The 15,840-nt window shown below is 40.9% G+C and overlaps 4 non-coding genes across 4 annotated transcripts; 3 read left to right on the top strand and 1 right to left on the bottom strand.

Annotated features, from left to right (window-relative positions):
* Positions 1–3,380: 3,380 nt before the first annotated feature.
* On the top strand, positions 3,381–3,453 carry trnaa-agc. Its single transcript has one exon. It is a non-coding gene; the product is annotated as a tRNA-Ala (tRNA).
* Positions 3,454–5,926: 2,473 nt separating this feature from the next.
* Positions 5,927–5,999, top strand: trnaa-agc. The gene has a single exon. It is a non-coding gene; the product is annotated as a tRNA-Ala (tRNA).
* A 520-nt stretch (positions 6,000–6,519) lies between these two features.
* Positions 6,520–6,592, top strand: trnaa-agc. Its single transcript has one exon. It is a non-coding gene; the product is annotated as a tRNA-Ala (tRNA).
* Positions 6,593–12,275: 5,683 nt separating this feature from the next.
* trnaa-agc lies at positions 12,276–12,348 on the bottom strand. The gene has a single exon. It is a non-coding gene; the product is annotated as a tRNA-Ala (tRNA).
* Positions 12,349–15,840: the final 3,492 nt, after the last annotated feature.

Below are 15,840 nucleotides of genomic sequence, written 5' to 3'. Positions count from 1 at the left end.
TACAGGTTACATGCTTTAAGAAAAATTGTGATTTATTGGAAGCAAACATTAAAAACTTCAAAGACTCGGGACTTTTACACATACTGTAGGAGTTTTCAGTCTATTTCTATACATACTAAGTATACACAATCTGTAAATAAATGCTTACAATTTTAACTCAAAATTTAGAAGTAACATAAATTAATTCCACTCGATCAACTGAGTTAAACAAACATAAAAATAACTCATCTAAAACATTGTGCCACACAGGAAATAAAAAGACTAATGTCAGTTTTCCATATATATATAATTTTATATATATTTTTTTTACATATCTGCAGCTTTTTAATGACACAGTGTCAGTCACAAAAAATCTATAAAGTTATTTTAACAGGACTAAACAAAAATACTAAATGGGGTTTAATTATTATTACATTGGTCACATTAGGGTTTCTGTTAGTCAATCGTTTGATTAGTAATAATCACAATGATGTACTTTTATCTAACATAAACTTGATGGAAGATAAATGATCGTCTATTTAAAGGTCAACATTCCTTATCTTAATAAATACCTTTAACATTTGATTAAATCATAGTCTTGGAAAGAAGCGTTTCCTGTGGGTGTTTTTAATCAGAAAACACAATGAGAGTATTATCTTTAGCGCTGTGTCCCACAAACACGGGACAGCATCTAAACCATAGTCCCTCACAAACTGATTGTCTTGATGATGATGATGTTACATCTTCAAAGTGTTGGACTCTCCACAGGAGCAGTAGTTGTACTCTGAGATTCCCCTGGATGATAGAGCTCCTCACCTTACCTCTCAGGCTGAGCCCGGCCACCCTACAAAGGAAGAGCGGTGTCAGCTTCACTCAGCACAATGGAAGCTCATTTCAGCTACGTGGAACCAGGACCTCATTCTTTCAGTCGATACAAACTTTGTGTGACCATAGGTGAGGAATGGAACAGAGACCAGTAAATTATAATTCCTCCTTCGCTGTGACAACCCGGAGCAACTCTCTCATTACTGCATTCCTCTAGTCGGACCTGTATTGCAGAAAGACACGCTGGCTGTGCTCCCTGGTGGCTGGTTAAAGGTGTAAATTGTTCTAAAGTCATAAAGTATAATGCTCCGTTTTAGGGGTGGAATAGACAAGTAAGACTAGTCGATTCTATGTCGTCTCGCGAGTTTTTATATTTCACGTCGACTAGTCGCACCCCCCGCTGTTCCCAACACTATTCCACCCAATCCACGAGGTGGATTAAATAAAATAAAATAAAACGAAAAACAGCAGCATTTTTTCAGCTTGATAATAGTTTTGCTTTTCCTTTGCAGTATGATAAATGGTAGGAGCATAAATTTATGCCTGATGTTTTCTTGCCTTTTTTTTTTTTTTTTGCAAACATGATATAGCGTCTTGAGTTCCTATGACGTCATCGACTATTCAAAGTCGCCTCGACTTTTATTATGTTACAGTCGACTTAAAAATATGTAGTCGGTTAACCCCCACTCCCTTTATTTATAAACAAACTGCAGCACAGTTCCCTTTCCAGTAAAGCCTATTGTGTTCTTTGTTGTTCCACTGTTCTCATCACTCTTTGTTCAAACCAGGTCTCTCTTGTAAATGAGTCCCCGAGGATCAATGGGATTAACCTTATAAATAAAGGTGGAACGAATCCACACTTGTGGAGTTTAAAATTCATGAAGCGTTCCTCATTTCTCAATGTTTTTAAAGCTCCTCGTGCAGAACAGCTTGGGTTTAGTTCGCTCTAACTTCGGTACGCTGCAACATTTTTATTAAAAACAGTTTGTCAGCTCTCTGCTACATGCATTAGTGGATCATGTCTACAGAACACTCAGTTTTTGAGTTTTCAGTCAATAAACAGCTGTAAATCATTTCTGCCGGGTGTTTTGTGTGAACGTTTGCAATGCTTGAATGTTTGGGCCACAGAACACACTCCATCACTTCTTCTCTGACTTAAACAAATCAAGGATCTGGCGTTTTAAAAAAAGCATATTCATTCATTCATTCAACGTTTATTTAGACAGGTCTCATTGAGACTGAGTCGTGAGGACTCATTTACAAGAGAGACCTGATTTCTTAACAAAGAGTGATGACAACAGTGAGTAACAACGACAACAATAGACACAAAAGAGGCATACAAATTTATTTTATTTTTTGGTAACAAAACAAAACAAAATAGCAACCAGTCAAAAGAAAAAGTAATGAAAAAAAAGAACAGCTAGATTATAAGGAGATGTAGAAAACTACAAACAGGAACATGTCTGCATTGGTTCTTGCCATGAACTTAGCAGATGTTTGAAGCCACCTAGAGGTCAAGGTCGAGAGCTTCAGATCTTTTTGCAAGATAATCCAGGAAACAGGAGCGGAGTAGGAGAAGGCCCTTTTGCAATAAAATGATAATTAATGATAAAATGATAATGATAATAAACAATAAAATGCAATGTTATAAAACACTATCGCCTGCTGATTCTATGCCGGGGTTTTAGACTAAGGTCATGATACGATGAGAAGAAACCAGAGCTGTAGCCCTTTGGTTTATGTTAATTAGCTGTTCCAGCCATCGTGAACTGGATTCACTCCAACGTGACAACTTGATACCGCGGTAAAGTTACTGTCTGCTTCGAATCGAACAAGAGCAACACACCGCTGAAGCTACGGAGCTCGAATGTCCAACGTCCAACGTTAAACTAACTTTACCGCGGCCCGATAGATTATTGTTAACAACAAAGTCCATGCTCAATCATCCAGGTACCAAATCCAATAATTCTCAGTCAGGTCATAAAAGAAACTGTCCAGATGACTTGACTGAGAATTATTGGATTTGGTACCTGGATGATTGAGCATGAACTTTGTTGCCTTGAACCACTTTGGCTGTGGTTGCCTGCCTGGGAGGAGTCCAGGGGAGGGGGACAGGACGACCACCATCAGAGGTGACGGGGCCTTCTCTGTAGCAGGTCCAAGACTTTGGAACGAGTTGCCTCGTTGCTGCATCGTTTTTATTTCTTTATTCTGATTTACCTCATTTTGTATATTGCTTTGTGTTTTTCTGTCTGTACAGCACTTTGGTTGGCCTTGTCGCTGTTTTAAGTGCTCTGTAAATAAAATGGTGTGGTATCTTAGCTCCAGCAAACTGGTTTGTCCACTTAAGTTGTTCACTGCTTGGTGGGGGGGAAACAGTTTACTGGAACTCCTCAGACTGATGAAGCCCTCTGGACAGAGGGTGAAACGTCTCTATAAAAAAGAAACTGTCCACGTGACCTGACTGAGAATTATTGGATATCTTTGTGTGAAATAGTAACAAACTTGATCATATTTGATGAGCATTCCTCGTATGAGAATAATTTATAAAAATCAGCTCAACTATACGTCATCGAGGGGGATTAGCTCAAATGGTAGAGCGCTCGCTTAGCATGCGAGAGGTAGCGGGATCGATGCCCGCATCCTCCATTCACATTTTTAACTACAGTAAATAAAATTAGACTTTTATTGTTTTATTATTTTTGTTTTTTAACATACACTCTCTTACCTTTCTCTTTATAAGAGCTCAGTGAACCGAAGGAATTAAAGTAAAACAGTTTAATCTACATTAAAAACGTTCAACTCGCCACAGCAGAATGTTGTTACTAACTCTAACCAGCAGGTGGCAGCAGAGTATCAGCAATAACTTCAGCTAGAAAGTTCCTGGAGAACTTTGACTGGGACTGCCAGGCTGATGAAAATTAAAAAAAAATGTTTTGAAAGTCCTTTGTGTTGGAGTTCGCCCTCAGCTACAACTAAAACAAATTTCAGCTGAACAGCTCTAAAAATGACTGAGTCATCATATTTTTCCCCCTTTTTAGTGAATATCTTGTATTTTTGATTTGGATTCAGTTTGTGACAGGGAATGTTCTCAGCTATAACCCCACCAAATTTCACCTCTGTATGTGCATGAGCTGTTTGCTGGTATTAAGAGGGCCAAGGCCACATATGCACAGAGGATCGAGGGTCAATTCATCTCACAAGACCGTCGGAGCATGTGGAGGGGCATTAAGTGCATAACAGATTATAAAGGAAGGAGTGAACAATGCCCCAAAGACCCATCTCTGCCTGATGCCCTCAACAAGTTCTATGCACGCTTTGAAGACCCGAACAGACCACCCAGCACCAGACTCACCTCACCACCGGATGAAGAGCATCTCAGCGTGACCTCAGCAGAAGTAAGGAGTACTTTCAGGAGGATTACCCCACACAAAGCAACCGGCCCAGACAACATCCCCGGAAAAGTGTTGAAGGAATGTGCCGATCAGCTCTGCGAGGTGCTGGCATACATCTTTAACACCTCACTTACCCTGGAGACAGTTCCCACCTGCCTGAAGACTGCCACCATCATCCCAGTCCCAAAAAACTCTACAGTGACTGGTCTGAATGACTATTGGCCAGTGGCCCTCACCCCGATAGTCGCTAAGTGCTTCGAAAAACTGGTCATGAGACTCACATCAAAACAACCATCAACATCAACGAGGACCCTCATCAGTATGCATACCGTGAGAACCGATCAACAGAGGATGCCATCTCCTCTGTGGTCCACACTGCTCTCAACCACCTGGAGCAGAAAAACTCTTACGTCCGTATGCTCTTTGTGGACTTCACATCCGCCTTCAGCACCATGATCCCCCAAACCCTGATGGACAAACTATCCACATTAGGAGTAAGCCCCTCCATTTGCAACTGGGTCCTAGACTTCTTAACAAACAGACCACAGTTAGTGAGGATCCACAACTTCTCCTCCTCCACCATAACCCTCAGCACTGGCTCTCCTCAGGGATGTGTGTTGAGCCCCCTCCTGTTTACTCTGCTCACGTATGATTGTGCAGCTACCCATCCAGGCTGTCACATTGTAAAGTTTGCAGATGATACAGCGGTGGTGGGATGCATCACAAACAATGATGAGTCCAGCTGCAGACAAGAGATGGAACACCTGGAGAGCTGGTGCAAAGAGAATAACCTTCACATCAATGTGAAGAAGACAAAGGAGATGATTGTGGACTTCAGAAGGAACAAAAACATCTACACCCCCCTGAACATAAGAGGATCTGTGGTGGAAGTGGTCTCCAGCTACAAGTACTTGGGTGTACACATGAATGACAACCTCAGCTGGAGCAACAATACCACCAGCCTGATCAAGAAAGCTCATCAGAGACTCTACTTCCTCAGACGGCTGAGGCGAGCTGGTCTGGGAAGCTCAGTCCTCACCTCCTTCTACAGGTGTGCAGTGGAGAGCATCCTGTGCTCCAGCATCAACGTGTGGCATGGAGGCTGCACAGCTGTAGAAAGAAAAGCTTTGCAGAGAGTGGTGAAGGCTGCACAGAAGTCTGTCGGAGTCAGTCTCCCCACCATCACAGACATCTTCACCTCCAGATGCAGGAAGAGGGCCACCTGCATCATGAAGGACCACACTTACCCAGCACACACACTTTTTGCCCCACTCCCCTCAGGAAGGAGGTTTAAGGAGCATCAAGTGTAGAACCACTAGACTGAGGAACAGCTTCTACCCTGAGGCTGTTAGACTCATGAATCTCTAACTAGAATAATCACTGTGAAAAACCATATCATGTTGCTGCTGATCTGTTTCATGTTGCTGCTGATCTGTTTCATTGCTGATGTGTTCATGCGTGCTCATCTGCTCACAGACTCATGTTCATGTTTGTGTTCAATGTTTTATGTTATGAGTGCTTAGTGTATATTTAGTTGATGTTTTTCTTAGTTCATATCTTAGATGTTATTACTGTTTTTCTTATACATTTTATTGTTGGATGTAACTGGGACCTTGTGTACATAATTTCGCTCCACCACATGAGGTGCGAATGACAATGCTCTTGACTCTGTACTCTCTGTTCAGGTCCAACACTTGAGGTGTGTCAGTCAGAAGCAAAGGCATCAAGGGGGATTAGCTCAAATGGTAGAGCGCTCGCTTAGCATGCGAGAGGTAGCGGGATCGATGCCCGCATCCTCCATTCACATTTTTAACTACAGTAAATAAAATTAGACTTTTATTGTTTTATTATTTTTGTTTTTTAACATACACTGTCTTACCTTTCTCTTTATAAGAGCTCAGTGAACCGAAGGCATTAAAGTAAAACGGCACAAATGTCAATGAGACTTCACAACTCACTTATTATTTTCTACATTTTTCAAGGTTTTACAATCTATTTAAACGTGTGTTGGGTGGAGACAGTTTAAGATTCAAACAGCATCTCGTTAATAAATCTACATTAAAAACGTTCAACTCGCCACAGCAGGATGTTGTTACTAACTCTAACCAGCAGGTGGGAGCAGAGCATCAGCAATAGCTTCAGCTAGAAAGTTCCTGAGAACTTTGACTGGGACTGCCAAGCTGATGAAAATTAAGGGATTAGGGAATGTTCTCAGCGATAACCCCACCAAATTTCACCTCTGTATGTGTAAACATGGCTGAGTTATTTGTTTGTTCAGGTCCAACACTGGAGGCCTGTCAATAAGAACTGAAGGCACCGAGGGGGATTAGCTCAAATGGTAGAGCGCTCGCTTAGCATGCGAGAGGTAGCGGGATCGATGCCCGCATCCTCCAGTTATATTTTTAACTTCTGTAAATAAAATTGAAAAAGCGTTCAATACAAAAACTGGACTTAATTTGCAACAAAATAAAATGTAAATAAAATTCTACTTTTATTGTTTTTATTTTAGTTTTTCCACATCAACCGTCTTATCTTTCTCTCTATAAGAGCTCAGTGAACCGAAGGCATAAAACAGCACAAACATCATTGAGACAACTTCACAACTCAGTTATTATTATTTTTTTTACATTTTTCAAGGTTTTACAATTTGTTTTAAACGTGTGTTGTTGGTCGGGGACAGTTTAAGATTCAAACAGCTTCTTGTTATTGAAAAAAGTGATATTTTAACATCTTAATGAATAAGGTTTACCTTTTGATAAGCTACTGTCAGATCTGGTCTATTCTAGATTTAATTAAAACAGATGATGAAACTAAAAATTCAAAGTATGATCTGAGAGCTTTCTTTTTTTTACCACCTTACATGGAGTGCATAATTAATTTTCCACTATCCTTTATTTATGTAGGATTTAATTTTTTCAAAATTTTTCTCCGTGGATCATAATATAATAGTTTATAAACTATAAAGTAATGAAATGTAAAGGAATATTTTAGACACTTTTATGTTATAGAGATTCAATAACTAAATAGTTTAATAATAATTCAATAACTTAAGGAATAAACATGTCTTGCTTAAGGACACCATAGCAGGAAGTTGAACCTTTGACTTTCTGGTCCCAAGTTGTTTGCCCTACCACTGAACCACAGTGTGCTCAGAAATAACCACATTGTGTAAAACTGACAGCTGTGTAATGGTTTCTATGGAAGAGATTATTATTGTTTTATGGATAGGAGTTTATTCAAAATGGAAGCCATTTTCTTTGGTTCTTTGGACAATAAATAAATAAAAACCATCCAGTTTGTTTACGAGTTCATACAGTGACGTTTTCAGTTTGAGCAGCAGTTTTTCATTGGGGTTGGATTTTGTTAGTTCCATCTCATCACCACCAGTGTAATGTTGGTGCATGCAGGTAGGCAGATGTAAACTCAGGTGCTGCTTTTTGTCTCCAAACATGTCGTTTTTGAAGCAGGAGAAAGTGTTTCTTCACAGTCGCCTCTTTTTCTTTGACTAAAATCTCTGGCTTCACGTCCCTGTAGCCTGTCAGATCTATGAGCATCATTTTAATCTACATTAACCCATTACCTATTGTATATGTATTCGAGATGCACGATATTGGATTTTTGGCCGATATGTTAAAACTTATTTGGCCGATAACTGATATGTTCAATATACTTTCCTTTGTCAGAACATAGCCGTGTCTCTTATTTAGACTTATTTGCTACAAAAATTGTGTAACAGCTGTAACAGCTGGTGATTATTAGCATTATTATTAGCATTAGTCACCTGTGATGCTGTCTCACTTGTGGAGGTTTGTTCCAGGTTCCTATAGCTGCAGTGTGGGATCCTCTGCACTCGTGCATGAAGGTTCAAAGTTCAAAGTTTTAGTCTATCCATTGTGCCGTAAGACTAATCATGCTAACGGGCTAACACGACGTCTGGTAAAACTCACCCAAGTGCTATCGGCTGTTAGCTTCTCAATGACGTCGGAAATGGCGGCTTGTAACTCGGATAAGGCTACGCTGGAAAAACATCTCAGACTGGGGAGGATGTAGCGAGGCTCAACGTAGTCCATAAATCTTTGGAATCCAATATTCTCAACAGAAAAAAAACTTCCACACCGCCGCCATTTTGACTTCTTCCTCTCCGCCGTGATCAGATCAGGTAGGCGCATGTGACGTCGTCACGTTGTGCTGGTGCTGCAGGCGTCCTTGTTATTTTAATAGAACGGCCGATGTACGATATTCAACGATAATATCGGCCGATATCGATACCATGCCGATAATATCGTGCATCCCTAATTATGTATAATTTTTCAGAAGCTGCATTTTTTTTATATTTTGAGGTAGATTTCTGTTCAAGAACTTTTTGCTTTTTGATAATAAAGCTAATGTGATTACTTCAGCTGTTTGGACAGGCGTGTTGAAAATAAGGTTCATTAATCCTTTTTTTTTTTTTACGCAATCGTTTTACAGTACGTGGATCTTGTACCATTTTGTTAACTTTGAATAAATATAGTTAAGTAAACAAAGCATTTTTATTTCACATGAATTGTATTTCCTGAAACAATGTTTTATTTTAAACAACCCCAGTTTATAGAACAAATCTTTCTGCTTCTCTTTTCAGCTGCAGTATCTACTGCGAGAAGTTTTGGCTGTGCATCATCTTCCAGACACTTCGCCTTTTATTGCTAATAATACACTAATCTGTAAAAACATTACAATTTTTGATCAATAAATACATTTACAAACAGAACTTGCTACTTTCACAGCATCACCCATACTGCACGTGCACGCACAGAGTTCATACTCACTCAACATAAAAAAAGTTTATTTAAGCTGTTCAATCGTTACGATTTCATTTAAATCATATCAGTTCAGGTCTCTTGTCAATGAGTCCCCCGAGGCTCAGAGGGATTAACCTATATAAATAAAGGTTGAACTACATATTCAGTGTTTGTTTTTTTGGCTGCTCGTCTGCTCTCCATCCAGTTTGGGTGGAGACAACATTTTTCTGCTGGTCTGTGCAGTTTACAGGTTTGAACAGGACGCCACGTAGGGTCCGTCGCTGCGAGGGGGCCAAGAGGAGATGGAGGAATCTGGACCTGGCAGATGGGAGATTTGTCCATCTGTCACCAAGCAGGTATCTAAACAATTAGTTTAGTTTGACTTAAAATGACTGCTGTAAAATTGACTTAATGATTTGTAACTGCTCGTGCTTTCAGCAGAAGACTCCCAAACCAGCCTCAGTGACCCCCCATGTAGATTCCAAGGAAAAAGGTAGAGCTGAAATCTGTAGTTTAGTCTTTTCCATTATTACCGATGCAGCACGGTTCGACTTGGCACGGTATGATATGTTTCCATTATACATTCAGTAATGGTTTTAGTGGGTGGGTTCAGCTCGGAGCCTGCAGGATCCTCCACGGTGACCGGCGGAGCTCGGAGCTGGGGACATCACGCCCTGTCTGGCATGAGGGGGCACCTGTGAAGAGGACCGGGGGGGGGGGGGGGGGGGGGTGGCGGAGCTCCATCTAGCTTGCTCTGAATTTTGTCGTCGGCCACCAAGCACAAAAAACACCTGCACTTCGGCATTAGACAACGGTGTCTTCATTGTTTTAAAAATCTTAAAAATAGATCCAGTCAAGTTCGAGTTGTTGCAGATGACGTCACGTGTCAGGCTGCCTTCAGGCCCAGGCCTCCCTTGCAAAAGAGATCCGTGATCTCAGTGGGATTTGTCTGGTTCAATAAAGTTTAATAAATTTAACGAACATTTGGAACCCCAGTGAAAAGGGGCCGGTTCCACAAATAATTTCTAGTGGAAAAGCCTTGGAACCGTGCTGTACCGTTACTAAAGGAAAAAGGGGCTTTTAAAAACCTGTCGTGTTGAGCTTTGCTTTTGTTAACTGGTGTTTGTGTCATCAGCTCACCAAGCTGCAGGCTTCCACCAGCTGACCACGCATGTCCCGGACAAATATGTTGACGTGGCTTTTCAGTCGTCCGGGACATCTGCAAATCAATTGGGCAAATGCTAACAAATCCACAGCAGACACAGAACAAACATTTTTGTTTTATTGATAAAATGCATCTATGTTATACAGCGCATGAATGTGTGCAAACCATTAAACACATAAGCTGTTTAACTTCTAACTCTTTGATAAACTGTTGTAGGTGTGGCCAGAAGGACGCCAGCAGCCGTGATCCTTCTCTTCATGTACGTCACCAGTTAAATGTTTCCCGTGCGACTGGATGGAGTCATAAGGTGGTCCTGCCAGCTGAGGTCCAGGGAAGAACGAACAGCTTTTTGTTTTTTGTAGTTTATGCACAGCCCTAAAGTTTTAAACAAATCGATCACTTGAATTATTCACATTTTGTCAAACGGTTTGCTCTTGTGGTTGGTGACTCTCAGCTACGATCAGTCGTAGATGGGTTTGTGGCCACGTCAGACGGTGAACTTTCCTTCGGCTCTGGGGCCGGCGCCGACGAGTTGAGGCGTGAGGTTCTAGAGGCGGTTCTGCCACAGAAACCAGAGGCGATCCGTCTTCTGGCACCCGGCACGACCATCACCGAGGCAGGGGCAGACTTCAGAAGGTTGCTATCCACGGTTTGCGACTTCTGGCATAAGTTTTATTTTCCAATGTATTTGTTCATAACAAATTTCACAGTTTATTCAAAGTTAAAGTGCATGTTTTTTTATATATTTAATAAATGCAGGTGATTGTTGTGGACTTTTCACCACGCCTTACTGTGGAGGAAGCTCTGGAAAATCTTCTGCGCCAGGAATACCACCGGGTTGCAGCTCAGAGGGAGTAAGTTTACAAGACTAGTGTTTAGGAAAGCTGTTTTCAGTTTTTTAATATACTGAAGTACTTACAACATCAGTTCTGGTGACTTTTTTCCCCCCTAGGTGTCCGTTACTTGCCTGTTGCTGAACACTTTCCTCCGATGACCGGAGCTGTGGAGCAGTGATGGTGCAAGTTTCACTTCTGTAAAGATGTTAATGAAGACCTCCTGTCAAAACTTTGATCAAGTGTAATTCTGTTTTGTAGGCGCACCTGAGCGACCGCACAGGGATGGAGATCCTCTGGGCCGCTGCTTTCTCACAGCTCGAGTCATCCGCAGGGCCGGCACCAGCTTCTCCGAGGACTTCATCTCCACCACTGGTGAGACGAGTCTCCCCCAAGCTGGTTGTGGTCGGTGAGGTGACGGTGCCACGCCCTTCCAACCCGTTTGATTGGACTGCTGTTGGATGTGGCCAGAAGGTAATAGATTCTTTCTGCCTATTTTATGAGAATATATATAATTAGAAAACTCTAAATATTAGTTTTAAATAATTTTTTATCAAAGCAACGAGTGCAGAAAGACTCCAGTCCACAAACCAGTAGCGGGATGACTGACCAGCAGGTCTCTTTCACTTGGATCTGAATAAACAAACAAAAAAAAAACTCAGCCATGTTTACACATATAGAGTGAAATTGGGTGGGGTTACAGCTGAGAACGTTTCCTATCACAAACTGAATCCAAATCAAAAATCCAAGATATTCACTAAAAAGGAAAAAAAAAGATAACTCAGTCATTTTAGAGCTGTTCAGCTGAAATTTGTTTTAGTGATAGCCGAGAGCAAACCCAAACACAAAGTACTTTCAAAACTATTTTATTTTCAGCAGCCTGGCAGTCCCAGTCAAAGTTCTCCAGGAACTTTCTAGCTGAAATTATTGCTGATACTCTGCTGCCACCTGCTGGTTAGAGTTAGTAACAACATCCTGCTGAGGCGAGTTGAACGTTTTTAATGTAGATTTATTAACGAGATGCTGTTTGAATCTTAAACTGTCACTGAATCTTAAACTGTCTCCACCCAACACACGTTTAAATAGATTGTAAAACCTTGAAAAATGTAACAAATAATAAGTGAGTTGTGAAGTCTCATTGACATTTGTGCTGTTTTACTTTAATGCCTTCGGCTAACTGAGCTCTTATAAAGAGAAAGGTTTCTTATAAAGAGAAAGGTAAGACAGTGTATGTTAAAAAACAAAAATAATAAAACAATAAAAGTCTAATTTTATTTACTGTAGTTAAAAATGTGAATGGAGGATGCGGGCATCGATCCCGCTACCTCTCGCATGCTAAGCGAGCGCTCTACCATTTGAGCTAATCCCCCACGATGACGTGTACCGGACTCATTCTGTATTTGTAGATTATTATCCTTATCATGTATGATCAAACGGACACATGAACCTGCAGAATTAACCCACGGCTTCAACATATAACATGACATTCAACATAAAACATTCATCGATAGCAGATCCCAAAACATCAATAAAAACCAAGAAGTGGGGGAGTGGTGGCGAAGAGGTTAGAGAAGATGGACCTGCGATCGGAAGATCGCCGGGTCAAATCCCGGTACTGACAACATTTAAAATGTGGGTGTGGTAGGTGAAGCACCCACACCTGCCCCCACCCTCATTCGCCCCACTCTGGCCCATGAGCAAGGTCCTTAACCCCCCATCTACTCCATAAAAACAGGTCTCTCTTGAAAATGAGTTCTGGTGACTCAATGAGACTACCTGCATAAATAACGGGTAAATTAAAAAAATAACGAAATGAAAAGTGTTGAAAGATGAAGGATGTTTCTAGCAACATCCAACAGTAGACAAACAACTGAGGGTGTTTGTGAATTACAATGAAAAACTGCAAAAAACATAAATCCGGTAAACAAAAGATGACTCGAGCAAATTACTCGAGTCGTGTCTCGTGGTGAGACGTGCAACGTCAGGAAGGGCCGTCTCACTGAGTCACGAGGACTCGTTTTCAAACAACCCGTTTTGTGTGCTGATGGTGGGGTTAAGTGCATTGCTCAAGGGCCCAGGGCAAACAAGAGTGCAGGCAAGTGTGGTTGTTTCAATTTTCCACCCACATTTGTTTATTTTTATTTATTTTTTTAACCATTATTTATACAGGAAGTCTCATTGAGTCACGAGGACCGGAGTACCCGGAGTAAACCTACAAGTGCACGGGAAGAACACGAAAACTCTCTTAAGAAAGTAACCGGATTGCGCGCTCCTTTCAGTTTTTGCTTTTTTGTTTGCATGGTTCTTGATAAGTGCTGTGGGAACTATTAAGCAAAACTGAACTAATGTTTGATGATAATGTGATCCAGGTGTGTATTGGGTCTCTGTTTATCACCTCACAGGTGAACTCCTAAAGCAGTTTCCATATGGTCAACGAGACAAACAGCCATTCACACTCTCACTCACACATAGGGACAATTTAGAGTTACCCATCAGAACAATGTGTGAGGAAACCAGAGTATCTGGGGAACTTTCATTAAAAAATTCTCCTAGACTTCTTTTATCTTGTGTTTGTCGATTTGAATAATCTCTGCTACTGTCTTGGCATTTTGATGATGTTCTAGACCATTTTTCTGGTTCGTTGGTGATCTCATTTATAATTTCATTTTCTTCGGCACTTGCCCATTGTCTGCCAATTTAGTCTAGACCTTTGGTTACGGTCGTAATTGTTTCCGTTTTGAAAAGCATCTTATTTGTATGTTCCGATTCTTCTAGACTTAACCGTTTTCTGCAAAGGTTTTCATGAAACACAATAAAACTGATTTTTTTCCCCTCTATTATTTGTATCATCCCATTCTTGACTGCAAGGATTTTTGCAAATTTGTCCTTCAGATATGCTTTCTTCCTTAGTTTTGTCCATTTCGGAAGAGGTATTATTTACACCATAAACTATTTCGCAAGTTACCCATTTGTCGATATTTCGTTCTTTGCACATGTCTGTTTTGTCAGGGGTCTTATTTCTATTATCCAGTTCATCTTGACTGAAAGGTTTTCTACAAATTGTTTCACAAATCTCAGTGGTATTTATTTTACACATATTACTTTGATTGTCCACTTCTTTGTGACTGAACCTTTTTATGCAAACCGGTTCTTCAGATATGCTTTCTCCCTTCATTTTCTCTCTCAGTAGAGTCCTTACTTGTATTATTCAATTCATTTTGACTGAAAAGGTTTTCTGTGAATTGATATACACTTTCTTTAGGGGCACTTTGCCTATCGTTAGCGTTACTACGACTGTCTAAAAGATTCGTGGCAAACGTCAGAAGGTATCGTGTCTGTCGAAACAACCACACCTGCATCCACCCTCATTTGCCCAGGGCCCTTGAGCAAGGCCTTTAACCCCCACCATCTGCTCCTCCGGGTGTCCTAGATAGCAGCTCTCTGCTCCACACAGAGGGCTGTGGTTGCGTCAGGAAGGACATTCGGTGTAAAAATAACTGCCAAGTCTTCGTGCGACTTAGTTCGCTGTGGCGACCCCTAATGCAGGGATCAGCTGAAAGAAGAAGAAATAAAAAATAAAATAAACAAATGTGGGTGGAAAAGGTGAAACACACACCTACCTCCACCCTTGTTTGCCCCGAGTCCTTGAACAATGCCCTTAAACCCCACCATCAGCACCCAAAACAGGACTCTTTTGAAAACAGTATCTGATCAAATTTGGACAAAGTTGAAATGTGCTCAAGTCCAAATGAGGGTCCATCCTCCTTAGAATCATTGACAGCTGCTCCCTTTGAAGTCAACAACCAAGTCCAATGGAAACCAGTAAAACAGGAATTGTGAAAACTTTGATCTATCTTATATTACAGATCTTATTGTTCCATATATTCCCCAACAGAGCACTTGCTCTCAGACTGCAGGTTTACTCATGGTTCATAGAGTTTCCAAAAACAGAATGGGAGGCAAAGCTTTCAGTCATCAGACTCCTCTCTTGTGGAACTAACTTCCAGTTTCTTTCCGTGAGGCTGACACATTGTCCAGTGCTTGCTCAGGATGGGAGACTGCAACAAAGTGAAGATTCAACATGTCTGCCGCTTCCTTAGATAAAGAACTTTACTAATTCAACATTTTTCAGTCAGGTCATCTGGACAGTTTCTTTTTTTGTGCTGAAACGTTTCACCTTCGATCCAGCAGGCTTCAGAAACTGTCCAGATGACCCGACTGAAAAATGTTTGATTGTATACCTGGATTATTGAGCATGGACTTTGTTTTGAACCAGTTTGACATGACTTGTCAATGAGGAAGAGGGCCGGCAACGGAGGAGGGGGCATGCCAAAGAGACCATCTTAGCACCAACATTACTGGTTTGTTCCACTTAGGAGTAAGCTGTTGGGGTAAGAATCAGTTTTGTTGTGTGTTTCTTTGACTGATGAAGCCTTCCGGATCGAAGGTGAAACGTTTCAGCACAAAAAAAAAGAAACTGTCCAGATGACCTGACTGAAAAATGTTGGATTGGATACCTGGATTATCGAGCATGGAGTTTGTTGTTAACTTTACTAATTGGCTTTTCTATGTAATGTTCCTGTAAAGTGCCCTGAGACAACTTTGTTATGATTTAGCACAATATAAATAAACTGAATTGAATTGTTGTCTTGAAGAATTTCAAATTGATCCATGATTACCATATACTAAACTAATCTAGGGATGCACGATATAAGATTTTTGGCCGATAACCGATACCAATAATTGGGGGCTGCCATTGCAATGCCATGAAAATGCATGGAAACCACCTATTATTTTACACCCAATAAGGGTTTCTGTTAGAGTATTTTACTTTATCTATTGATCGTTTAAACTTATACTCA

The sequence above is a fragment of the Nematolebias whitei genome, chromosome 16, assembly GCF_014905685.2.
Source record: "Nematolebias whitei isolate Nwh7 chromosome 16, NemWhi1, whole genome shotgun sequence".
Lineage (NCBI taxonomy): Eukaryota > Metazoa > Chordata > Actinopteri > Cyprinodontiformes > Rivulidae > Nematolebias > Nematolebias whitei.
The sequence above is the reverse complement of the archived record's forward strand: the minus strand, read 5'-3'. Positions and strand labels throughout refer to the sequence as shown.